The sequence below is a fragment of the Leucopleurus acutus genome (assembly GCF_964270905.1).
Source record: "Leucopleurus acutus genome assembly, chromosome: 2".
NCBI lineage: Eukaryota > Metazoa > Chordata > Mammalia > Artiodactyla > Delphinidae > Leucopleurus > Leucopleurus acutus.
In genome coordinates, this window is record NC_139143.1 from 40020887 (window position 1) to 40048272 (window position 27386).

General features: G+C 38.8%; 1 pseudogene across 1 annotated transcript; it reads left to right on the forward strand.

Moving 5' to 3' along the window:
* Positions 1-14356: 14356 nt before the first annotated feature.
* On the forward strand, positions 14357-15285 carry LOC309958379 (annexin A2-like; annotated as a pseudogene). Its single transcript has one exon. The product of its transcript is annotated as an annexin A2-like (transcript).
* The last annotated feature ends 12101 nt before the right edge of the window (positions 15286-27386 follow it).

The following is a 27386-nucleotide window of genomic DNA, read 5'->3' on the forward strand; positions in this document are numbered from 1 at the left end:
TTTTCTCTTTCTGACTTACTTCACTCTGTATGACAGACTCTAGATCCATCCACGTCACTACAAATAACTCAATTTCGTTTCTTTTTATGGCTGAGTAATAGTCCATTGTATATATGTGCCACATTTCCTTTATCCATTCATCTGTTGATGGACATTTACATTGGTTCCACGTCCTGGCTATTGTAAATACAGCTGCAATGAACATTTTGGTACATGAATCTTTTTTGTTTTTCTTGCTATACGTGGGCCTCTCACTGCTGTGGCCTCTCCCGCTGTGGAGCACAGGCTCTGGACGCACAGGCCCAGTGGCAATGGCTCACGGGCCCAGCTGCTCCGTGGCATGTGGGATCCTCCCGGACTGGGGAACGAACCCACGTCCCCTGCATCGGCAGGCGGACTCTCAACCACGGCGCCACCAGGGAAGCCCCACATGACTCTTTTGAATTATGATTTTCTCAGGGTATATGCCCAGTAGTGGAATTGCTGGGTCATATGGTAGTTCTAGTTTTAGTTTTTTAAGGAACCTCCATACTGTTCTCCATAGTGGCTGTATCAATTTACATTCCCACCAACAGTGCAAGAGTGTTCCCCTTTCTCCACACTCTCTCCAGCACTTATTGTTTCTAGATTTTTTGATGATGGCCATTCTGACTGGTGTGAGATGATATCTCATTGTAGTTTTGATTTGCATTTTTCTGCTGATTAATGATGTTGAGCATTCTTTCATGTGTTTGTTGGCAATCTGTATATCTTCTTTGGAGCAACGTCTATTTAGGTCTTCTGCCCATTTTTGGATTGGGTTGTTTGTTATTTTAATATTGAGCTGCATGAGCGATTTACATATTTTGGACATTAATCCTTTGTCAGTTGCTTCATTTGCAAATACTTTCTCCCATTCTGAGGGTTGTCTTTTGGTCTTGTTTATGGTTTCCTTTGTTGTGCAAAAGCTTTGAAATTTCATTAGGTCCCATTTGTTTATTTTTGTTTTTATTTCCATTTCTCTAGGAGGTGGGTCAAAAAGGATCTTGCTGTGATTTATGTCATAGAGTGTTCTGCCTATGTTTTCCTCTAAGAGTTTAATAGTGTCTGGTCTTACATTTAGGTCATTAATCCATTTTGAGTTTATTTTTGTGTATGGTGTTAGGGAGTGTTCTAATTTCATACTTTTACATGTACCTGTCCAGTTTTCCCAGCACCACTTATTGAAGAGGCTGTCTTTTCTCCACTGTATATTCTTGCTTCCTTTATCAAAGATAAGGTAACCATATGTGTGTGGGTTTATCTCTGGGCTTTCTATCCTGTTCCATTGATCTATATTTCTGTTTTGTGCCAGTACCATACTGTCTTGATTACTGTAGCTTTGTAGTATATTCTAAAGGCAGGGAGCCTGATTCCTCCTGCTCCGTTTTTTGTTTTTTTTTTTTTGCGGTATGTGGGCCTCTCACTGTTGTGGCCTCTCCTGTTGCGGAGCACAGGCTCCAGACCCACAGGCTCAGCGGCCATGGCTCACAGGCCCAGCCTCTCCACGGCATGTGGGATCTTCCCGGACCGGGGCATGAACCCACGTCCCCTGCATCGGCAGGTGGACTCTCAACCACTGCACCACCTGGGAAGCCCTCCTGCTCCGTTTTTCTTTCTCAAGATTGGTTTGTCTATTCAGGGTCTTTTGTGTCTCCATACAAATTGTGAAATTTTTTGTTCTAGTTCTGTGAAAAATTCCAGGGCTAGTTTGATCTGGTAACATCTTTAGAAATTTTATGTACAGTATCATATCATCTGCAAACAGTGACAGTTTTATTTCTTCTTTTCCAATTTGGATATATTTTATTACTTTTTCTTCACTTATAGCCGTAGCTAGGACTTCCAAAATTGTGTTGAATAAAAGTGGCAAGATTGGACATCCTTGTCTTGTTCCTGATCTTAGAGGAAATGCTTTCAGTTTTTCGCCATTGAGAATGATGTTGGCTGTGGGTTTGTCATATATGGCCTTTATTATGTTGAGGTAGGTTCCCTCTATGCCCACTTTCTGGAGAGTTTTTTTATCATAAATTGGTGTTGAATTTTGTCGAACACTTTTTCTGCATCTATTGAGATGATCATATGGATTTTATTCTTCAATTTGTTAATATGCTGTATCACATTGATTGATTTGCATATATTGAGGAATCCTTGCATCTCTGGGATAAATCCCACTTGACTTTGGTGTATGATCCTTTTAATGTGTTGTTGGATTTGGTTTGCTACATTTTGTTGAGGATTTTTCCGTCTATGTTCATCAATGATATTGGCCTGTAATTTTCTTTTTTTTGTAATATATTTGTCTGGTTTTGGTATCAGGGTGATGGTGGTCTCCTAGAATGAGTTTGGGAGTGTTCCTCCCTCTGCAATTATTTGGAGGAGTTTGAGAAGGATAGGTATTAGCTCTTCTCTGAATGTTTGATAGAATTTGCCTGTGAAGCCGTCTGGCCCTGGACTGTTGTTTGGTGGAAGATTTTTAATCACAGTTTCAATTTCATTACTTGTGATTGGTCTGTTCATATTTTCTATTTTTTTCTGGTTCAGTCTTGGAAGGTTGTACCTTTCTAAGAATTTTTCCATTTCTTCTAGGTTGTTCATTTTATTGGCCTATAGTTGCTTGTAGTAATCTCTTATTACCCTTTGCATTTCTGTGGTGTCCATTGTAACTTCTCCTTTTTCATTTCTCAATTTTATTGATATGAATCCTCTCCCTCTTTTTCTTGATGAGTCTGGCCAAAGGTTTTTCAATTTTTTGTTTAGCCTCTCAAAGAAACAGCTTTTAGTTTGATCTTTTCTATCATTTTCTTCATTTCTATTTCATTTATTTCTGCTCTGATCTTTATGATTTCTTTCCTTCTACTAATGTTGGGTTTTGTTTGTTCTTCCTCTAGTTGCTTAGGCATAAGGTTAGGTTGTTTATTTGAGATTTTTCTTGTTTCTTGAGGTAGGATTGTATTGCTATAAATTTCCCTGTTAGAACTGCTTTTGCTGCATCCCGTAGGTTTTGGGTCATCATGTTTTCATTGTCATTTGTTTCTAGGTATTTTTTATTTCCTCTTTGATTTCTTCAGTGATCTCTTGGTTATTTAGTATCATATTGTTTAGCCTCCATGTTTTGTGTTTTTTACAGTTTTTTCCCCCTGTAATTGATTTCTAATCTCATAGCATCATGGTTGGAAAATATGCTTGATATGATTTCAATTTTCTTAAATTACCAAGGGTTGATTTGTGACCCAAGATGTGATCTACCCTGCAGAATGTTCTGTGTGCACTTGAGAAGAAAGTGTATTCTTCTGCTTTCATATGGAATGTCCTGTAAATATCAAATAAGTCTATCTGGTCTAATATGTCACTTAAGGCTTCTGTTTCCTTATTAATTTTCTGTCTGGATGATCTATCCATTGGTGTAAGTGGAGTGTTAAATCCCCACTATTATTGTGTTACTGTCAATTTCTCCTTTTATGGCTGTTAGCATTTGCCTTATGTGCTCCTATGTTGGGTGCATAAATATTTACAATTGTTATACCTTCTTCTTGGGTTGATCCCTTTATCATTATGTAGTGTCCTTCCTTATCTCTTGTGACAGTCTTTATTTTAAAGTCTATTTTGTCTGATATGAGTATTGCTATTACAGCTTTCTTTTGATTTCCATTTGCATGGAATATCTTTTTCCATCCCCTCACTTTCAGTCTGTATGTGTCCCTAGGTCTGAAGTTGGTCTCTTGTAGACAACACACATATGGGTCTTGTTTTTGTGTCCATTCAGCCAGACTGTGTCTTTTGGTTGGTGCATTTAATCCATTTACATTTAAGGCAATTATCAATATGTATGTTCCTATTACCATTTTCTTAATTGCTTTGGGTTTGTTTTTGTAGGTCTTTATTCTTCTCTTCTGTTTCCTGCCTAGACAAGTTCCTTTAGCATTTGTTGCAAAGCTGTTCTGGTTGTGCTGAATTCTGTTAGCTTTTGCTTTTCTGTAAAGCTTTTGATTTCTCAGTCAAATCTGAATGAGAACCTTGCTGGATAGAGTAATCTTGGTTGTAGGTTTTTCCCTTTCAACACTTTAAACATATCCTGCCACTCCCTTGTGGCCTGCACAATTTCTGCAAAAAGATCAGCTGATAAGCTTATGGGGATTCCCTTGTATGTTATTTGTTGATTTTCTCTTGCTGCTTTTAATATTTTTTCTTTGAATTTAATTTTTGTTAGTTTGATTAATATGTGTCTCAGCATGTTTCTCCTTGCATTTATCCTATATGGGATTCTCTGTGCCTCTTTGATTTGACTGACTATTTCTTTTCCCGTGTTAGGGAAGTTTTCAACTATAGTCTCTTCAAATATTTTCTCAGACCCTTCTATTTCTCTTCTTCTTCTGGGACACCTATAATTCGAATGTTGGTGTGTTTAATGTTGTCCCAGAGGTTTCTGAGACTGTCCTCAATTCTTTTAGTTCCTTTTCTTTATTCTTCTCTGTGGCTGCTATTTCCAACATTCTATCTTCCAGCTCACTTATCTGTTCTTCTGTCTCAGTTATTCTGAGATCAATTCCTTCTAGTGTATTTTTAATTTCAGTTATTGTGTTGTTCATCACTGTTTGTTTTTTTCTTTAGTTCTTCTAGATCCTTGTAAACGTTTCTTGTATTTTCTCCATTCTGTTTCCGAGATTTTGGATCATCTTCGCTATCATTACTCTGAATTCTTTTTCAGGTAGATTGCCTATTTCCTCTTCATTTTTTTGATCTTGTGAGTTTTTACCTTGCTCCTTCGTCTGCAACATATTTCTCTGTCTTCTCATTTTGTCTAAAATACTGTGTTTGAGGTCTCCTTTCCACAGGCTGCAGGGTCGTAGTTACTCTTTTTTTAATTTTTACATTTTATTTATTTTTTTATACAGCAGGTTCTTATTAGTCATCAATTTTATACACATCAGTGTATACATGTCAATCCCAATCACCCAATTGATCACACCACCACTCCCATCCCCCCATGGTTTTCCACCATGGTGTCCATACGTTTGTTCTCTACATCTGTGTCTCAATTTCTGCCCTGCAAACTGGTTCATCTGTACCATTTTTCTAGGTTCCACATATATGCATCAATATACAATATTTGTTTTTCTCTTTCTGACGTACTTCACTCTGTATGACAGTCTCTAGATCCATCCACGTCTCAACAAATGACCCAATTTCGTTCCTTTTTATGGCTGAATAATATTCCATTGTATATATGTACCACATCTTCTTTATCCCTTCATCTGTCGATGGGCATTTAGGTTGCTTCCATGATCCGGCTATTGTAAATAGCATTGCAATGAACATTGGGGTGCATGTGTCTTTTTGAATTATTGTTTTCTCTGGCTTTATGCCCAGTAGTGGGATTGCTGGATCATATGGTCGTTCTATTTTTAGTTTTTTAAGGAACCTCCATACTCATACTGTTTTCCATAGTGGCTGTATCGACTTACATTCCCACTAACAGTGCAAGAGGGTTCCCTTTTCTCCACACCGCCTCCAGCATTTGTTGTTTGTAGATTTTCTGATGATGCCCATTCTAACTGGTGTGAGGTGATACCTCATTGTAGTTTTGATTTGCATTTCTCTAATAATTAGTGATGTTGAGCAGCTTTTCATGTGCTTCTTGGCCATCTGTATGTCTTCTTTCGAGAAATGTCTATTTAGGTCTTCTGCCCATTTTTGGATTGGGTTGTTTGTTTTTTAAATATTGAGCTGAATGAGCTGTTTACATATTTTGGACATTAATCCTTTGTCCGTTGATTCGTTTGCAAACATTTTCTCCCATTCTGAGGGATGTCTTTTCTCTTGTTTTTGGTTTCCTTTGCTGTGCAAAAGATTTGAATTTTCATAAGGTCCCATTTGTTTATTTTTGTTTTCATTTCCATTACTCTAGGAGGTGGATCAAAAAAGATCTTGCTGTGATTTATATCAAAGGGTTTTCTTCCTATGTTTTCCTCTAAGAGTTATATAGTGTCTCGTCTCACATTTAGGTCTCTAATCCACGTTGAGTTTATTTTTGTGTATGGTGTTAGGGAGTATTCTAATTTCATTCATTTACATGTAGCTGTCCAGTTTTCCCAGCACCACTTATTGAAGAGACTGTCCTTTCTCCATTGTATATCCTTGCCTCCTTTGTCATAGATTAGTTGACCATAGGTGCATGGGTTTATCTCTGGGCTTTCTATCTTGTTCCTTTGATCTATGTTTCTGTTTTTGTGCCAGTACCATATAGTCTTGATTACTGTAGCTTTGTAATATAGTCTGAAGTCAGGGAGTCTGATTCCTCCAGCTCCGTTTTTTTCCCTCAAGACTGCTTTGACTATTTGGGGTCTTTTGTGTCTCCATACAAATTTTAAGATTTTTTGTTCTAGTTCCATAAAAAATGCCATTGGGAATTTGATAGGGATTGCATTGAATCTGTCTATACTGCTTTGGGCAGTATAGTCATTTTCACAATATTGATTCTTCCAATCCAAGAACATAGTATATCTCTCTATCTGTTGGTATCATCTTTAATTTCTTTCATCTGTGTCTTATAATTTTATGCAAACAGGTCTTTTGTCTTCCTAGGTAGGTTTATTCCTAGGTGTTTTATTCTTGTGTTGCAATGGTAAATGGGAGTGTTTCCTTAATTTCTCTTTCAGATTTTTCATCATTAGTGTATAGGAATGAAAGATTTCTGTGCATCAATTTTGTATCCTGCAACTTTACCAAATTCATTGATTAGCTCTAGTAGTTTTCTGGTGGCATCTTTAGAAGTCTCTATGTATAGTATCATGTCATCTGCAAACAGTGACAGTTTTACTTCTTCTTTTCCAATTTGTATTCCTTTTATTTCTTTTACTTTGCTGATTGCCGTGACTAGGACTTCCAAAACTACGTTGAATAATAGTGGTGAGAGTGGACATCCTTGTCTGTTCCTGATCTTAGAGGAAATGCTTTCAATTTTTCACCATTGAGAATGATGTTTCCTGTGGGTTTGTCGTATATGGCCTTTATTATGTTGAGGTAGGTTCCCTCTATGCCCACTTTCTGGAGAGTTTTTATCACAAATATGTGTTGAATTTTGTCAAAAGCTTTTGCTGCATCTATTGAGATAATCGTATGGTTTTTATCCTTCAATTTGTTAATATGGTGTATCACATTGACTGATTTGCATATATTGAAGAATACTTGCACCTCTGGGATAAATCCCAATTGATCATGGTGCATGATCCTTTTAATGTTTTGTTGGATTCTCTTTGCTAGAATGTTGTTGAGGATTTTTGCATCTATATTCATCAGTGATATTGGTGTGTAATTTTCTTTTTTTGTAGTATCTTTGTCTGGTTTTGGTATCAGGGTGATGGTGACCTCCTAGAATGAGTTTGGGAGTGTTCCTTCCCCCACAATTTTTTGGAAAGAGTTTGAGAAGGATGGGTGTTAGCTCTTCTCTAAATGTTTGATAGAAGTCACCTGTGAAGCCATCTGGTCCTGGACCTTTGTTTGTTGGAGTATTTTGAATCACAGTTTCAATTTCATTGCTTGTATTTGGTCTGTTCATATTTTCTATTTCTTCCTGGTTCAGTCTTGAAAGGTTATACCTTTCTAAGCATTTGTCCATTTCTTCCAGGTTGTCCAATTTATTGGCATAGAGTTGCTTGTAGTAGTCTCTTAGGATGCTTTGTATTTCTGTTGTGTGTGTTGTAACTTCTCCTTTTTCATTTCTAATTTTATCGATTTGAGTCCTCTCCCTCTTTTTCTTGATGAGTCTGGCTAATGGTTTATCAATTTTTTGTTTATCTTCTCAAAGAACCAGCTTTTAGTTTTATTGATCTTTGCTATTGTTTTCTTTGTTTCTATTTCATTTATTTCTGCTCTTATCTTTATGATTTCTTTCCTTCTGCTAACTTTGGGTTTTGTTTGTTCTTCTTTCTCTAGTTCCTTTAGGTGTTAAGTTAGGTTGTTTATTTGAGATTTTTCTTTTTTCTTGAGGTAGGCTTGTATAGCTATAAACTTCCCTCTTAGAACTGCTTTTGCTGCACCCCGTAGGTTTTGCATCATCGTGTTATCATTGTCATTTGTCTTTAGGTATTTTCTGATTTACTCTTTGATTTCTTCAGTGATCTCTTGGTTATTTAGTAATGTATTGTTTAGCCTCCATGTGTTTGTGTGTTTTTCCCTATAATTGATTTCTAATCTCATAGTGTTGTGGTCAGAAAAGATGCTTGATATGATTTCAATTCTCTTAACTTTACTGAGGCTTTATTTGTGACCCAAGATGTGATCTATCCTGGACAGTGTTCCATGCTCACTTGAGAAGAAAGTGTAATCTGCTGTTTTTGGATGGAGTCTCCTATAAATATCAATTAAGTCTATCTGGTCTATTGTGTCATTTAAAGCTTCTGTTTCCTAATTTATTTTCATTTTGCATGATCTGTCCATTGGTGTAAGTGAGGTGTTAAAGTCCCCCACTATTATTGTGTTACAGTCGATTTCCTCTTTTATAGCTGTTAGCAGTTGCCTTATGTATTGAGGTGCCCCTATGTTGGGTGCATATATATTTATAATTGTTATATCTTCTTCTTGGATTGATCCCTTGATCATTAGGTAGTGTCCTTCCTTGTCTCTTATAACATTCTTTATTTTAAAGTCTATTTTACCTGATATGAGTATTGCTACTCCAGCTTTCTTTTGATTTCCATTTGCATGGAATATCTTTTTTCATCCCTTCACTTTCAGTCTGTATGTGTCCCTAGGTCTGAAGTCGGTCTCTTGTAGACAGCATATAGATGGGTCTTATTTTTGTATCCATTCAGCAAGCCTGTCTCTTGGTTGGAGCATTTAATCTATTCACGTTTAAGGTAATTGTCAATATGTATGTTCCTATGACCATTTTCTTAATTGTTTTGGGTTTGTTTTTTCAGGTCCTTTTCTTCTCTTGTGTTTCCCTCTTAGAGAAGTTCCTTTAGGATTTGTTGTAGAGCTGGTATGGTGGTGCTGAATTCTGTTAGCTTTTGCTTGTCTGTAAAGCTTTTGATTTCTCCATCAAATCTGAATGAGATCCTTGCTGGGTAGAGTAAGCTTGGTTGAAGGTTTTTCCCTGTCATCACTTTAAGTATATCATGCCACTCCCTTCTGGCTTGTAGAGTTTCTACTGAGAAATCAGCTTAACCTTATGGAAGTTCCCTTTTATGTTATTTGTCATTTTTACCTTGCTACTTTCAATAATTTTTCTTTGTCTTTAATTTTTGCCAATTCATTTACTGTGTCTCCGAGTGTTTCTTCTTCTGTTTATCCTGTGTGGGACTCGCTGCACTTCCTGGACTTGGGTGTCTATTTCCTTTCTCATGTTATGGAAGTTTTCAAGTATAATCTCTTCAAATATTTTCTCTGGTCCTTTCTCTCTCTCTTCTCCTTCTGGGACCCCTATAATGCGAATGTTGCTGCATTTAATGTTGTCCCAGAGGTCTCTTAGGCTGTCTTCATTTCTTTTCATTCTTTTTTCTTTATTCTGTTCTGCAGCAGTGAATTCCACCATTCCGTCTTTCAGGTCACTTATCTGTTCTTCTGCCTCAGTTATTCTGCTATTAATTCCTTCTAGTGTAATTTTCATTTCAGTTATTGTATTGTTCATCTCTTTTTGTTTGTTCTTTCATTCTTCTAGGTCTTTGTTAAACATTTCTTGCATCTTCTCAATCTTTGCCTCCATTCTTTTTACAAGGTCCTGGATCATCTTCACTATCATTATTCTGAATTCTTTTTCTGGAAGGTTGCGTATCTCCACTTCATTTAGTTGTTTTTCTGGGGTTTTATCTTGTTCTGTCATCTGGTACATAGCTCTCTGCCTTTTCATCTTGTTTATCTTTCTGTGAATGTGGTTTTTGTTCCACAGGCTACAGGATTGTAGTTCTTGCTTCTGCTGTCTGCCCTCTGGTGGATGAGGCTCGGGTCGTAGTTACTCTTGCTTCTGGTGTCTGACCCCAGTGGGTGTGGTTTGTCCAGTCGCTTGTGTAAGCTTCCTGGTGGGTGGGACTGGTGCTTGTCTTCTGGTGGGTGGAGTTGGAGCTTGTCCCTCTGATGGGCAGGCCCGCATCAGGTGGTATGTTTTGGGGTGTCTGTGGGCTTTGTGTGCCTTTAGGCAGCCTGTCTGCTGTTGGGTGGTTGTGTTCCTGTCTTGCTTGTTGTTTGGTGTAAGCGTTCAGCACAGGTGCCTGCAGGCAGTTGGGTGGAGCCGGGTCTCGGAGTTGAGAGGGAGACATCTGGGGTTCCCTGGGGCTGGGAATTCTCTGGATTTCCAGTTTCCTGGACTTGGCACTCCAACCCAAGGCTCAGGACTGACCCCCGGCCTGGGAACCAAAACCCTGCAAGCCACACATCTTGGTTAAAAAGGGGAAAAAAATAAAAGAAAAGAGAAGAGAAAAAGGTCAGGATGAAAACAAACAGAAAAACAAAACCCAAGACAAATAGCAAAGCAAAACAAGCAAACCGCATCAACAATAATTAAAAACAAACTAACAAAACCCCAGATAAATGGTAAAAGCAAAACTGAACAAAAACAAAAAAACACACACATACAAAAAAGAAATATAAACAAAAACAGAGAAAACAAAAAACAAGAGAACAACCAGACAAACAAAAGGACCCCCAAATGAAATCAAACAATTAAAAACAAAACATAAAAACAAAGAAAAGCAGAATGCAAACTGAAGGTAAAAGGAAAGAAAACAAAACTCTCAAAAATGATTAAAAAAGATAACACATAGAAGACGGGGAAAAAAGATAAAAACAAAATAGAACAAAGGAAAGAAAAAAACAAGGGAAAAACACAGAACAAAAAGGTAACATAGAAATAGAAATATAAAAAAATTTAAAAACTAAATAAAAACAAATAATAATTAAAAAAACAACAGCAGAACAAAGCATAAAAAAATAGAAAAAATTACATTTTTCTGGTGTTGCAGCTGTCCTTGACCCAACTGTGAGTCACTGCTAACTTCCACCTCCCCAGGAGGCCCTCAAAAACCTCTAGGTAGGTCTCTAGTCCCTCTGTGGGCACTATGGGTGCATCTCAGACTCTGACGTGGCCCAACTTTCATGGGTACTAATCCCCAAAGTCCACAGCTGCTAGAGCTAGACCACTTTCAGTTGTGGGAACACTCATTGTCCATTCAGATATTCCATAGATGCAGGGTTTACCAAGCTGATTGTGGGGTTTTAAACTGCAGTTTGTGCAGTGTCACAGAAAGATTTTCATTCCTCTTCATTAGTTGCCCTGCCCCTGGGACTCAGCTGTGGTTTTAGCTCCACCTCTGCATGTGGGCCATACACAGGAGTCTGCTCCCAAGGCTGCCCTGGAACACTCTGGTCTGCCCCGGTGAGGACAGGGCATGGAGATTGCATGACTGCCTGTGTCATAGGGTTCCTGGTGGCAGCAGGTATGCAGGAAAGCTGGCAGCCATGGATGTGAGAGATCCGGCCCTAGTGGAAGACTTTCCTATCACCTGGCAGCCAGCACGAGAAGGTCAGCCCTGGTGGGGGCTTTTCCTAGTGCCTGGTGGGGTAGGGGACTGACATGTGGGGAGAGAGAGGCTGCAATGGCAGCTCCACCCCCTGTGCATCACTCAACAGTGGCGCCTTGCTTCTATGGCAGTCTGGGTTTCTTCCACAAGCATTTCCAATTGTAGATTTCCTCCCTCCCGTCCCCTCAGGCTGTCTCCTCACAGCCAACAGCTTTTCTCCCTTTGGGTTTTCTCTCTAGTCCCCACGTTCAAGCTCTCAGCCCCAGTGTGCACTGGTGGACACATGTCCCAGTCTGGGGCATGCAAGGCTGTGTCACAGACTGTCTGTGTAGGTCTCACTCTGTCCTGTCTGCCAGAGACTGTCCATTTCACCCTCCTCTGACAGCCACAGATATTCCCCTTCTGTCCCAACTGATTTCCCCATTGGTGAGGAGGTTTCCCTGAATTAGGGAACCTCTTCTCTGCCTCAGTTCCCCCCCAGGGGTACAAATCCCATCCCATTTCCTCTCCTCTTCTTTTTCCCTTCTTTCTTTTGTCCTACCCAGTTATGCAGGGATCTTTCTTGTCCTTTCCAGTGTCCAAGGTCTTCTGCTAGTGTTCAGCCAGTGTTCTGTGAGAATTGTTCCATCTGCAGATGTATTCTTGATGCATTTTTGGAGAGAGATGAACTCCACATTCTCCTACTCCTCCACCATCTTGGTGAAATCCAGCATAGTACTTTAGTGATTGATCCTCTCACTAAGGAAACCTAAAAATGCTGGACAAAATAATTAAAACCTATTTTTAAACGCATCAATAGACTGGGAAAAAATTACAGGTAAATTCAGAAGCCTTAACATCACATAAAAACCAGAAATATAAGCCTGTACTAATTTCAGCATTTATAATGAGTTTCAATTTTCACAAATCTTGCAAGGCATGGAGGACTTGTCAAATGTAAAAAGTCTAACAGGAGTCCACACTCCCAGTATAATCCCATAAACCTGGAACCCAAAGGCTACAATTCATCATAAGGGTGAATTAAAAATAAGTCTGTGCTCTACCAGCCTGCCTTAAACCTGGCACTGAATAGAAGGGAGAAAAACATCTCTCTTGAGAATTAGTAACTACCAGCTAGCCCTTGTGCAGATTTGCTGGACAAAATTCACACTATCTTGATGGTTCAAAAAACCTACATCCAAATATTTATTTTTTGTGTGATCCTGAGCTGTCAGTGTCCTGAGGTGCCTGGCAGTAGCAAATGGAAAACAGTCCCAAAGGAAAACATTTCAATCTAGGCATCAGAGAATTCCCACAGATATAGGTTTAAGAAACATGAGCTTACCTAAAAAAAATCACAAAACACAAGGAAACAAGACACCATGAGTGAGGTCCCATAAGGGAAAAAGTAGAGGGCATATAGTCGTTCACAAGCTGGGGCAATTTTGCCCTCCAGGAGACATTTTTGGTTGTCGCAATTGGGAGGGGAATGTGTGTGCTCTTGCCATCTAGTATGTAGAGGTCAGGGATGCTGTCAAACATCCTCTAATATGCAGGACAGCCTCTTACAATAAAGACTTATCTGGCTCAAGATGTCAATAGTGCTAACGCTGAGAAACCCTGAGATATCAGAATCATGCCTGCAAAGCTTCTATTTTGGAATCATCTGAAAAAACATACATAATAAGTATAAACTTAAGGAAAATGAAAGGAGAAATTTAAAATATGCATAAAGAGCAAGGGAATATATTATCAAGCAGATTTGAAGAATGCAATAAAATTTCGAAAAATGAATTAAGTAAAACAATTGAAATAAAAATTTCAGTGGAACAAACATTTTGAAAAATAGCTTGGAATTATCTAGTAAAATTAAAGGTATACATAACCTGTGACCCAAAAATTCCACTCCTAATACATAGCCTTAAGAAATTTATGCACATGTGTTTCAATATACATATACAATGATGTTCATAGCAGCATTGTTGAAAATAGTCTCCACAAAAAGGGGAAAGAACTAATCCAAATATTCTTCAAAAATAGAATAAAAAATTATAATATTCTCATGAACTATACTACTTCCCAGCAGGGAAAATTAGTGAACCACGGGTACAAACATGGATTAATTTTTTAATATTATGTTGAATAAAAGATGAAAGACCCATAATACAGAGTGTTACATTAAAACAACAAAAATTGATATATAGCTGGTAAACTATAAAGAAAAGCAAAGAAATGATTACACTAAAGTCACAGTGATGATTATCTCTGGTGGAAGCAGTGGTGGTTGGGGATCAGAAACAGAGACACAAGGGACTTCTGGACTACTGATAATGTTCCATTTATAGGGTGATTATTTGGTATTTGTTTCATAATTAATTGTTAAGCTATACATTTATATTTTTGCACTTTTCTGAATTGTGTTACATATTCTCAATGTAAAAAAAAAGTTTAAAAAATGAAGTGGACAGGTTTAACAGCAGCTTAGAAAAAGCTGAAGTGAGAATTACTGTATTGGAAGACAGATCTAAAGAAATTGTCCAGAATGCAGTTCAGAGAGACAAAGAGATAAAAAGTAGGCAAGAAAGATTGCATTGGAATTCTAAAAGACATGAGACAAAAAAGGAGCAGTATTTGAAGGGGTTGATGGCTAAAAATTTCTCAGAACTGAAGAATAGATAACTGACAAAATTGGGAAGCCCAAGTAATCACAAGCAGTTTAAATAAAAAGTAATCCACACCTATAACACATCATAGTGAAACTTTCAGAATGTCTAAAATTTTTTTAAGAAGTCCACATATGGGAATGCTCATAGCTCTCGGTACCTGGCCCAGCTTCTGTCAAAATGTCTACTGCTTATGAAATTTTGTACAAGCCTAACCTGAAGAGTGATTACATTACACCCTCAAGTACATACAGGTCAGTCAAAGCGTACAACTCTGATGCTGAGTAGAATGCTTTGAACATTGAAACAGCCATCAGGACCAAAGGTATAGATGAAGTTACCATCATCAACATCTTGACCAAATGCAGCAATGAACAGAGACAGGATATTGCCTACCAGAGAGAGACCAAAAAGGAACTTTCATCAACACTGAAGTCAGCCTTGTCCAGCCACCTGAAGATGGTGATTTGAGGCCCATTGAAAACACATGCTCAGTATTATGCTTCTGAACTGAAAGCCTCCATGTAGGGGCTGGGGTTTGATAAGGACTGCCTCATTGAGACCATTTGCTCAAGGACCAACCAGGGGCTACAGGAAATTAACAGTCTACAAGGAAGTGTATAAGATTGATCTGGAGAAGGACATTGTTTCTGACATATCTGGTGACTTCTGCAAGCGGACGGTTGCCCCTGCAAAGGGTAGAAGAGGAGAGGATGGCTCTGTCATTGATTTTGTATTGATTGACCAAGATGCCTTGGATCTCTATTGTACTAAAGAGAAGAGGGGAGGAACTGAGGTTCTCAAATGGATCAGCATCATGATCAAGTGTCACCTCCAGAAAGTATTTGAAAGGTACAAGAATTATGGACCTTATAACATGTTAAAGAACATCAAGAAAGAGGTCAAAGGAGACCAGGAAAATGCTTTCCTGAACCTGGCCTAGTGTATTCATAATAAGCCCCTGCATTTTGCTCCATGAAAGGCAAGGGGACTCATTATAAGGTGTTGATTAGAAACATGGTCTCCAAATTGCTGTACTACTACATCCAGCAAGACACCAAGAGTGGCTACCAGAAAGTGCTCTGTACCTGTGTGGTGGGGATGACTGAAGCCTGAGACTGTCTGAATGTCCAGAAGTAGTGCTTCTATGCTTCTAGCTAACAGTTCTAGAAAATCAGCTTGCTACTAACAGCCCCCTTGTGCCCATTCCCTGTGAGGATGATGTTAGTATTGCTCCCTTTGGCCCCAACCTTATTTTAGTTGCCTAAGCATTGCCTGCCTTTCCCGTCTAGTCTCTCTTTCAGCCAAAGAAATGAATATTCCAAGGAGTTGGAAGTGCAATCTATGATGTGAAACACTTTGCCTGTTGTGTACCTTGTCATAAATAGATGATAAACTAAATTTTTATTTTAAAAATTAAGAGAAAAGAAAAGATATTAAAAGCAATCAGAGAGAAAAGATATATAACCTTCAAGTAAATGACAATTACATTAACTCCTTTTTTCATCAATAGTGAAAGCTAGAGAACAGTACAACAATATTCCTAATGTGCTAAAGAAAAAATAGGTCTATTCCTAGAATTATTAAACTTAGTGAAAATAACATCCATGAAAGAAAGAGATCTAAAAACATTAAATAACTCATGGAGTAAAGAGTAATTGAAATTAAAAATATTTAGAAAGGCTTAGAGACAAAACACTACATGTCAAACTTGTGAAATACAATTAAAGTGGTACTTTAGAGAAAAATTATAATCTTAAATGCTTATATTAGAAAATAAAACAGAAGGGAGATCAATATGGTGGAGGAGTAGGTCGTGGAGCTCACCTCCTCCCACAAATACATCAAAAATACATCTCTGTGTGGAACAATTCTCATAGAATATCTACTGAACACAGGCAGAAGACCTCAGACTTCTGAAAGGGCAAGAAAAGCTCCATGTAACCAGGTATGACAAAAGAATAAAGAAAAAGAGAGAGAGAGAAAGGAATCGGAATAGGACCTGTGCCCCTGGGAAGGAGCCATGGAAGAAGAAATGTTACCACACCCTGGAAAGTCCCCTCACTGGCGGGGAGACAAGCCAGGATAGAGGGGGAACTTTGGAGCCTTGGAGGAGAGCATGACAACCAGTCTGTGGAAGGCAAAACAGAGAGGGACCTTCACAGATGGTCGATACCACCACTGTGCACTCCCCAGCCTGAGACACTTGTCCCCGGTGTGGTCGGGGGCTGGGTGCTAAAGCGTGGGCTTCAGAGGTCAACTTGGGGAGAGAACTAGGATTGGCTGAGTGGAGACAGCCTGAAGGGGCTGGAGCAGGGTGTGGCTGCAACTGAGGGTGTATGCAGAAGAAGCCTGAGCCAGCCAGAGTGGCAAGGCACCATTGTTGGGGGGTGCTCAAGGAGAGGGGTGGGACCACATAGGAAATTCTTTCCCCATTCAGGCTGTCAGGTAACAGGACGGCCTATACAAGCTCTGGGGGTGGGCGTGAGCCCCCTCTGCCATCATGGGCTTCGGAGGTGGGTGTGGGTCCCTGCCACTTCCGAGAGAATCGGGAGTGAGTGCCAATCACTGTCCCCACCCTGTCATGGGCTCAGGGAGTGTGCTCAGACTGCTGCCACTGCTGAGAGACCCATGAGCAAGAGTCGATTGCTGCCCCTGCTGTGGCAGCCCCTGGGAGTATGCATGAGCCACCACATCTACACACCCCCTATCAAGGGGCTAACAGCCAGGACATGCTGAGGAAGGAGGTGGAAGGCATCCAAACTAAAAGCAGCTCTCATGCCAAAAATATTAAACCCACACAAGTTACACAGGGATGCTCCCACATATATCTAGCCTTCCAAGACTACAGTAGATAACTGTTTCTCCTAAACTCACGGAGTAAGGGAAACGGAAGTAAAATGAAGAAGCAGAGAAACCACTACCACTTAAAATACCAAGAGAATTTCCCTGAAGGAACAAACAATGAAACAGACCTCTTCAGTCTAACAGACACCGAGTCAAAAAGGGGTAATGAAAACACTGACGGAATTAATAAAGGCTATCAACAGAAATGCAGAGTACTGCAAAAAGGAATGAGAAAATATAAGGAGGAGGCAAGAAAAATTAGAAAATTCATTTGCTGAGACAAAAGCTGAACTAAAGGCAATGAATAGCAGAATGAATAATGCAGAAGAATGAAGAAGTGATCTGGAAGATAGAATAATGGAAATCACCCAATCAAAACAGCAGACAGAAAGACAAATGAAGAAATATGAAAGCCATATATGAGACCTATGGGATAATATAACAAGCCAATCTACACATAATAGGGATTCCAGAAGGAGAAGAAAGAGAAAAGGGGATTGAAAATGTATTAGAAGAAATTATAGCTGAAAATTTCCCAAACCTAAAGAAGCAAACAGATATCCAGATACAAGAAACACAGAGAATCCCAAACAAGATGAACCCAAAGAGACCTACACCAAGACACATTATACTCAAAATGACAAAAGTTAACAAGTTTTGAAAGGGAATAATCTGCAACCTAGAATACTCTACCCAGCAAGATTATCATTTAGAATAGAAGGAGAGATAAAGAATTTCTCAGACAAGCAAAAACTAAAAGAATACAGCAATACTAAACCTATCCTACAAGAAATAGTGAAAGGTCTTCTCTAAATAGAAAAGAAGGAAGAAGAAATAGGAAATCACAATTGGAAAGTAAATCACTTAAATAAGCCAGTATACAGATCAAAAAGGAAAAAAGAAATCCATCTGTGAAAACAATGATGAACACAAGGAACAGCAAAAGGATAAACATGAAGATGTAAAAAAGGACATCAAAATCATCAAGTGTGGGGGAGGAGAGTAAAAAATGTAGATTCTTATTATCTTTTTTTAGAATTTGTTTGAGCCTACATAACTATCAGTCTAAAGGAAGCAGATATAGGAAGGGGTTAACATACTTGAAAAAAGGGGTAATCACAAACATAAAATAGATGCACAAAAAACAGAAAGAAGAGAACACAAACATAAAATAAAAGGAAATCATCAAACTACAAAAAGAAAAAGGAACAAAGGAGAAACAGAATCAACAGGAAAACAGGTTTAAAATGGCAATAAAGAGAGGGGGAAGGGCTTCCCTGGTGGCACAGTGGTTGAGAGTCTGCCTGCCGATGCAGGGGACACAGGTTCGTGCCCCGGTCCGGGAAGATCCCACATGCCGCGGAGCGGCTGGGCCCGTGAGCCATGGCCGCTGAGCCTGCACGTCTGGAGCCTGTGCTCCGCAACGGGAGAGGCCACAACAGTGAGAGGCCCGCATACCGCAAAAAAAAAAAAAAAAAAAAAAGAGAGAGAGAGAGGGGGAAGATGGCGGAAGAGTAAGACACGGAGATCACCTTCCTCCCCACAGACACATCAGAAATACATCTACATGTGGAACAACTCCTACAGAACACCCACTGAATGCTGGCAGAAGACCTCAGACCTCCCAAAAGGCAACAAACTCCCCACATACCTGGGTAGGGCAAAAGAAAAAATAATAAACAGAGACAAAAGAATAGGGATGGGACCTGCACCAGTGGGAGAGAGCTGTGAAGGAGGAAAGGTTTCCACACACTAGGAAGCCCCTTCGCGGGCAGAGACTGTGGGTGGTTGAGGGGGGAAGCTTCGGAGCCGCAGAGGAGAGCACAACAACAGGGGTGCAGAGGGCTAAGTAGAGAGATTCCTGCACAGAGGATCGGTGCCAACCAGCACTCACCAGCCCGAGAGGCTTGTCTGCTCACCTGCCGTGGCAGGCGGGGCTGGGAGCTGAGGCTTGGACTTCGGTCGGATCGCAGGGAGAGGACTGGCGGCGTGAACACAGCCTGAAGGGGCTAGTGCACCACGGCTAGCCGGGATGGAGTCCAGGAAAAAGTCTGGACCTGCCAAAGAGGCAAGAGACTTTTTCTTCCGTCTTTGTTTCCTGGTGCGCGAGGAGAGGGGATTAAGAGTGCTGTTTAAAGAGCTCCAAAGACGGGCGTGAGCCGCGACTATCAGCGCAGACCCCAGAGACAGGCATGAGATGCTAAGGCCACTGCTGCTGCCACCAAGAAGCCTCTGTGTGAGCACAGGTCACTATCCACACCTCCCCTCCCGGGAGCCTGTGCAGCCCGCCACTGCCAGGGTCCCGTGATCCAGGGACAACTTCCCTGGGAGAACACATGGTGCGCCTGAGGCTGGTGCAACATCACACTGGCCTCTGCCTCCGCAGGCTTGCCCCACATCTCTACCCTCCCTTCCCCAGGCCTGAGTGAGCCAGAGCCCCCGAATCAGCTGCTCCTTTAACCCCGTCCTGTCTGAGCGAAGAACAGACGCCCTCCATGACCTACATGCAGAGGCGAGGCCAAATCCAAAGCTGAACCCCGGGAGCTGTGTGAACAAAGAAGAGAAAGGGAAATTTCTCCCAGCAGCCTCAGAAGTAGCAGATTAAAGCTCCACAATCAACTTGATGTACCCTGCATCAGTGGAATACCTGAATAGGCAATGAATCATCCCAAATTGAGGAGGTGGACATTGAGAGTAAGATATATTATTTTTCCCCCTTTCCTCTTTTTGTGAGCATGCATATGTATGCTTCTGTGTGAGATTTTGTCTGTATAGCTTTGCTTTCACCATTTGTCCTAGGGTTCTGTCCATCTGTTTTTTGTTTGTTTGTTTTACTTAAAAAATTTTTTTCTTAATAATTATTTTTTAATTATTTTATTTTACTTTATTTTATTTTATTTTATCCTTATTCTTTCTACTTTTTCTCCCTTTTATTCTGAGCCGTGTGGATGAAAGGCTCTTGGCGCTGCAGCCAGGAGTCAGTGCTGTGCCTCTGAGGTGGGAGAGCCAACTTCAGGACACTGGTCCACAAGAAACCTCCCAGCCCCACGTAATATCAAACAGTGAAAATCTCCCAGAGATCTCCATCTGAACACAAACACCCAGCTTCACTCAACAACCAGCAAGCTACAGTGCTGGACACCCTACACCAAACAACTAGCAAGACAGGAACACAATCTCATGCATTAGCAGAGAGGCTGCCTAAAATCATAATAAGGCCATAGACAACCCAAAACACCACCAGACGTGGACCTGCCCACCAGAAAGACAAGATCCAGCCTTATCCATCAGAACACAGGCACTACTCCCCCCCCACCAGGAAGCCTACACAACCCAATGAACCAACTTTAGCCACTGGGGACAGACACCAAAAACAATGGGAACTATGAACCTGCAGCCTGCAAAATGGAGGCCCCAAACACAGTAAGATAAGCAAAATGAGAAAACAGAAAAACACACAGCAGATGAAGGAGCAAGATTAAAACCCATCAGACCTAACAAATGAAGAGGAATAGGCAGTCTACCTGAAAAAGATTTCAGAATAATGATAATAAAGATGATCCAAAAGCTTGGAAATAGAATAGAGAAAATGCAAGAAACATTTAACAAGGACCTAGAAGAACTAAAGAGGAAACAAGCAATGATGAACAACACAATAAATGAAATTAAAAATACTCTAGAAGGAATCAATAGCAGAATAACTGAGGCAGAAGAACAGATAAGTGACCTGGAAGATAAAATAGTGAAAATAACTACTGCAGAGCGAATAAAGAAAAAAGAATGAAAAGAACTGAGGACAGCCTCAGAGACCTCTGGGACAACATTAAATGCACCAATATTCGAATTATAGGGGTCCCAGAAGAAGAAGAGAAAAAGAAAGGGAGTGAGAAAATATTTGAAGAGATTATAGTTGAAAACTTCCCTAATATGGGAAAGGAAATAGTTAATCAACTCCAGGAAGCACAGAGAGTCCCATTCAGGATAAATCCAAGGAGAAACACACCAAGACACATATTAAACTGACAAAAATTAAATACAAAGAAAACGTATTAAAAGCAACAAGGGAAAAACAACAAATAACATACAAGGGAATCCCCATAAGGTTAACAGCTGATCTTTCAGCAGAAACTCTGCAAGCCAGAAGGGAGTGGCAGGACATATTTAAAGTGATGAAGGAGAAAAACCTACAACCAAGATTACTCTACTCAGCAAGGATCTCATTCAGATTTGATGGAGAAATTAAAACCTTTACAGACAAGCAAAAACTGAGAGAGTTCAACACCACTAAACCAGCTTTAGAACAAATGCTAAAGGAAATTCTCTAGGCAAGAAACACAAGAGAAGGAAAAAACCTACAATAACAAACCCAAAACAATTAAGAAAATGGGAATAGGAACATACATATCAATAATTACCTTAAATGTAAATGGATTAAGTGTTCCTACCAAAAGACACAGACTGGCTGAATGGATACAAAAACAAGACCCATATATATGTTGTCTACAAGAGATCCACTTCAGACTTAGGGACACATACAGACTGAAAGTGAGGGGAGGGAAAAAGATATTCCATGCAAATGGAAATCAAAAGAAAGCTGGAGTAGCAATTCTCATATCAGACAAAATAGACTTTAAAATAAAGACTATTAGAAGAGACAAAGAAGGACACTACATAATGATCAAAGGATTGATCCAAGAAGAAGATGTAACAATTGTAAATATTTATGCACCCAACATAGGAGCACCTCAATACATAAGGCAAATACTAACAGCCATAAAAGGGGAAATCGACAGTAACACAATCATAGTAGGGGACTTTAACACCCCACTTTCACCCATGGACAGATCATCCAAAATGAAAATAAATAAGGAAACACAAGCTTTAAATGATACATTAAAAGATGGACTTAATTGATATTTATAGGACATTCCATCCAGAAACAACAGAATACACATTTTTCTCGAGTGTTCATGGAACATTCTCCAGGATAGATCATATCTTGAGTCACAAATCAAGCCTTGGTAAATTTAAGAAAATTGAAATTGTATCAAGTATCTATTCCGACCACAACGCTATGAGACTAGGTATCAATTACAGGAAAAGATCTGCAAAAAATACAAACACATGGAGGCTAAACAATACACTACTTAATAATGAATTGATCACTGAAGAAATCAAAGAGGAAATAAAAAAATGCCTAGAAACAAATGACAATGGAGACACAACGACCCAAAACCTATGGGATGCAGCAAAAGCAGTTCTAAGAGGGAAGTTTATAGCTATACAAGCCTACTTTAAGAAACAGGAAACATCTCGAATAAACAACCTAACCTTGACCTAAAGCAATTAAAGAAAAACAAAATACCCCCAAAGTTAGCAGAAGGAAAGAAATCATAAAGATCAGATCAGAAATAAATGAAAAAGAAATGAAGCAAATGATAACAAAGATCAATAAAACAAAAAGCTAGTTCTTTGAGAAGATAAACAAAATCGGTAAACCATTAGCCAGACTCATCAAGAAAAAAAGGGAGAAGACTCAAATCAATAGAATTAGAAATGAAAAAGGAGAGGTAACAAGTGACACTGCAGAAATACAAAAGATCATGAGAGATTACTACAAGCAACTATATGCCAATAAAATAGACAACCTGGAAGAAACACACAAATTCTTAGAAATGCACAACCTCCTGAGACTGAACCATGAAGAAATAGAAAATATGAACAGACCAATCACAAGCATTGAAATTGAGACTGTGATTAAAAATCTTCCAACAAACAAAAGCCCAGGACCAGATGGCTTCACAGGCGAGTTCTATCAAACATTCAGAGAAGAGCTAACACCTATCCTTCTCAAACTCTTCCAAAATATAGCAGAGGGAGGAACACTCCCATACTCATTCTAGGAGGCCACCATCACCCTGATACCAAAACCAGAAAAAGATGTCACAAAGAAAGAAAACTACAGGCCAATATCACTGATGAACATAGATGCAAAAATCCTCAACAAAATACTAGCAAACAGAATCCAACAGCACATTAAAAGGATCATACACCATGATCAAGTGGGGTTTATCCCAGGAATGCAAGGATTCTTCAATGTACACAAATCAATCAACGTGATACACCATAATAACAAACTGAAGGAGAAAAATCATATGATCATCTCAATAGATGCAGAGAAAGCTTTCGACAAAATTCAACACCCATTTATGATAAAAACCCTCTAGAAAGTAGGCATAGAGGGAACTTTCCTCAACATAATAAAGGCCATATATGACAAACCCACAGCCAACATCTTCCTCAATGGTGAAAAACTGAAACCATTTCCACTAAGATCAGGAACAAGACAAGGTTGCCCACTCTCACTACTCTTATTCAACGTAGTTTTGGAAGTTTTAGCCACAGCAATCAGAGAAGAAAAAGAAATAAAAGGAATCCAAATCGGAAAAGAAGTAAAGCTGTCACTGTCTGCAGATGACATGATACTATACATAGAGAATCCCAAAGATGCCACCAGAAAACTACTAGAGCTAATCAATGAATTTGGTAAAGTAGCAGGATACAAAATTAATGCACAGAAATCTCTGGCATTCCTATACACTAATGATGAAAAATCTGAAAGAGAAATCAAGAAAACACTCCCATTTACCATTGCAAAAAAAAGAATAAAATATCTAGGAATAAACCTACCTAAGGAGACAAAAGACCTGTATGCAGAAAATTATAAGACACTGATGAAAGAAATTAAAGATGATACAAATAGATGGAGAGATATACCATGTTCTTAGATTGGAAGAATCAACATTGTGAAAATACTCTACTACCCAAAGCAATCTACAGATACAATGCAATCCCTATCAAACTACCACTGGCATTTTTCACAGAACTAGAGCAAAAAATTTCACAATTTGTATGGAAAGACAAAAGACCCCGAATAGCCCAAGCAATCTTGAGAACGAAAAATGGATCTGGAGGAATCAGGCTCCCTGACTTCAGACTATACTACAAAGCTACAGTAATTTAGACAGTATGGTATTGGCACAAAAACAGAAATATAGATCAATGGAACAGGATAGAAAGCCCAGAGATAAACCCACACACATATGGTCACCTTATCTTTGATAAAGGAGGCAAGAATATACAGTGGAGAAAAGACAGTCTCTTCAATAAGTGGTGCTGGGAAAACTGGACAGCTACATGTAAAAGTATGAGATTAGAACACTCCCTAACACTATACACAAAAATTAGCTCAAAATGGATTAAAGATCTAAATGTAAGGCCAGAAACTATTAAACTCTTAGAGGAAAACATAGGCAGAACACTCTATGACATAAATCACAGCAAGATTCTTTCTGGCCCACCTCCTAGATTAATGGAAATAAAAACAAAAATAAACAAACGGGACCTAATGAAACTTCAAAGCTTTTGCACAGCAAAGGAAACCATAAACAAGACCAAAAGAAACCCTCAGAATGGGAGAAAATATTTGCAAATGAAGCAACTGACAAAGGATTAATCTCTAAAATTTACAAGCAGCTCATGCAGCTGAATAACAAAAAAACAAGCAACTCAATCCAAAAATGGCCAGAAGACTAAATAGACATTTCTCCAAAGAACATATGCAGATTGCCAACAAACACATGAAAGAATGCTCAACATCATTAATCATTAGAGAAATGCACATAAAAACTACAATGAGATATCATCTCACACCAGTCAGAATGGCCATCATCAAAAAATATGGAAACAATAAATGCTGGAGGTGTGGAGAAAAGGGAACACTCTTGCACTGCTGGTGGGAATGTAAATTGATACAGCCACTATGGAAAACAGTATGGAGGTTCCTTAAAAAACTACAAATAGAACTACCATATGACCCAGCAATCCCACTACTGGGCATATACCCTGAGAAAACCGTAATTCAAAAAGAGTCATGTACCAAAATATTGATTGCAGCTCTATTTACAATAGCAAGGAGATGGAAGCAACATAAGTGTCCATCATCTGATGAATGGATAAGGAAGATGTGGCACATATTTACAATGGAATATTACTCAGCCATAAAAAGAAACGAAATTGAGTTATGTGTAGTGACGTGTATGGACCTAGAGTCTGTCATACAGAGTGAAGTAAGTCAGAAAGAGAAAAACAAATACTGTATGCTAACACATATATATGGCGTCTAAGGAGAAAAAAAAAAGGTCATGAAGAACCTAGGGGTAAGACGAGAATAAAGACACAGACCTACTAGAGAATGGACTTGAGGATATACACTGTGGTAGTGGTAGTGGTAGTATACACTACCAAACGTAAAATGGATAGCTAGTGGGAAGCAGCCGCATGGCAAAGGGAGATCAGCTCGGTGCTTTGTGACCACCTAGAGGGGTGGGATAGGGAGGGTGTGAGGGAGGGAGACACAAGAGGGAAGAGATATGGGAACATATGTATATGTATAACTGATTCACTTTGTTATAACGCAGAAACTAACACACCATTGTAAAGCAATTATATTACAATAAAGATGCTAAAAAATAAATAAATAAAATAAAATGCAATAATTACATGTTTGTCAATAATTACCTTAAATGTCAACAGACTAAGTACTCTAATCAAAAGACGTGGACTGGCAGACTGGAAAGAAAAACAAGAGCCTACAATATGCTGCCTATAAGAGACCCACTTTAGGGCAAAGGAGACACATAGATTGAAAGTGAGGGGATAAAAAAAGATATTTCATGGAAATAGAAATGACAAGAAAGCAGGGTTCACAATACACATATTAGACAAAATAGACTTTAAAACAAAGGCCATAAAGAAAGATAAAGAAGGACACTATATATTGATAAAAGGATCAATACAAAAAGAGGCTTTTACACTCATCAACATATATGCACCTAATATAGGAGTGCCCAAGTACATTTAAAAAAATGCTAACATACATAAAAGAAGAAAATGACAAGAATGCAATAATAGTAGGAGATTTAACACCCCACTCACATCAATGGACAGATCTTCAAGACAGAAAATCAGTAAGGCAACAGAGATCCGAAATGACACAATAGAACAGTTAGATTTAATTGATATTTTCAGGGTATTACGTCAAAAAAAAAGCAGAATACACATTCTTTTCAAGTGCACATGGAACATTCTCTAGGATTGACCACATACTAGGGCACAAAACAAACCTCAACAAATTTAAGAGTATAGAAATTATTTCAAGCCTCTCTTCTGAGCACAATGGCATGAAACTAGAAATCAATCACAGAAAAAGAAATGAGAAAAAAAAAGATTACTTGGAGACTAAATAACATGCTACTAAAAAACCAATGGGTCAATGAGGAAAGCAAAAAGGAAATTTAAAAATACCTTGAGACAAATGACAATGAAAGCACAACCATAAAAAAATCTATGGGATGCAGCAAAAGCAGGTATTAGAGGGAAGTTCATAGAGATACAGGCTTTCCTCAAAAAACAAGAAAAATCTCAAATAAACAACCTAACCTACCACCTAAAAAAATTAGAAAAAGAAAAATAAACAAAACTTAAAGTCAGCAGAATGAAGGAAATAATAAAGATAAGAGAGGAAATATATAAAATACAGATTCAAGAAAGAATCAATAAAACGAAGAGCTGGTTCTTTGAAAGAGTAGAAAAAATTGACAAACCTCTAGGTAGGCTCACCAAGAAGAAAAGACAGAGAACACAAACAAAATGACAAATGAAAATGGAGAAATATCAACTGATACTGCAGAAATACAAAACACCATAAGAGGATATTATGAATAATTATTTGCCAACAAATTCAACAGCCTAGAAGAAATGGACAACTTTCTAGAAACATACAGCCCACCAGACTGAATCAGGAAGAAACAGATAATTTGAACAGACCAACCACTAGAAATGAAATAGAATCTATAATTTAAAAACTCCTTACAAACAAAAGTCCAGGACCAGATGTCTTCACAGGGGAATTCTACCAAACACACAAAGAAGAACGTATACTAATCTTTCTCAATTTCTTCCAAACTCAAACTCAACCATCATGCTGACACCAAAACTAGACAAAGATACCACCAAAAAAGAAAATTACAGGCCAATATCTTTGATGGATATAGACGCAAAAATTCTCAATAAAATATTAGCAAGCTGAATCCAACAACACATAAAAACAATCATATACCATGACCAAATGGGATTCATCCCAAGTTCATGAGGATGGTTCAACATACACAAATCAATCAATGTGATATACCACTTAAACAAAAGAAAAGACAAAAACCACATGATCATCTCAATAGATGCAGAAAAAGGATTTGACAAAATTCAACATCCATTCATGATAAAAACTCTTACCAAAGTGGGT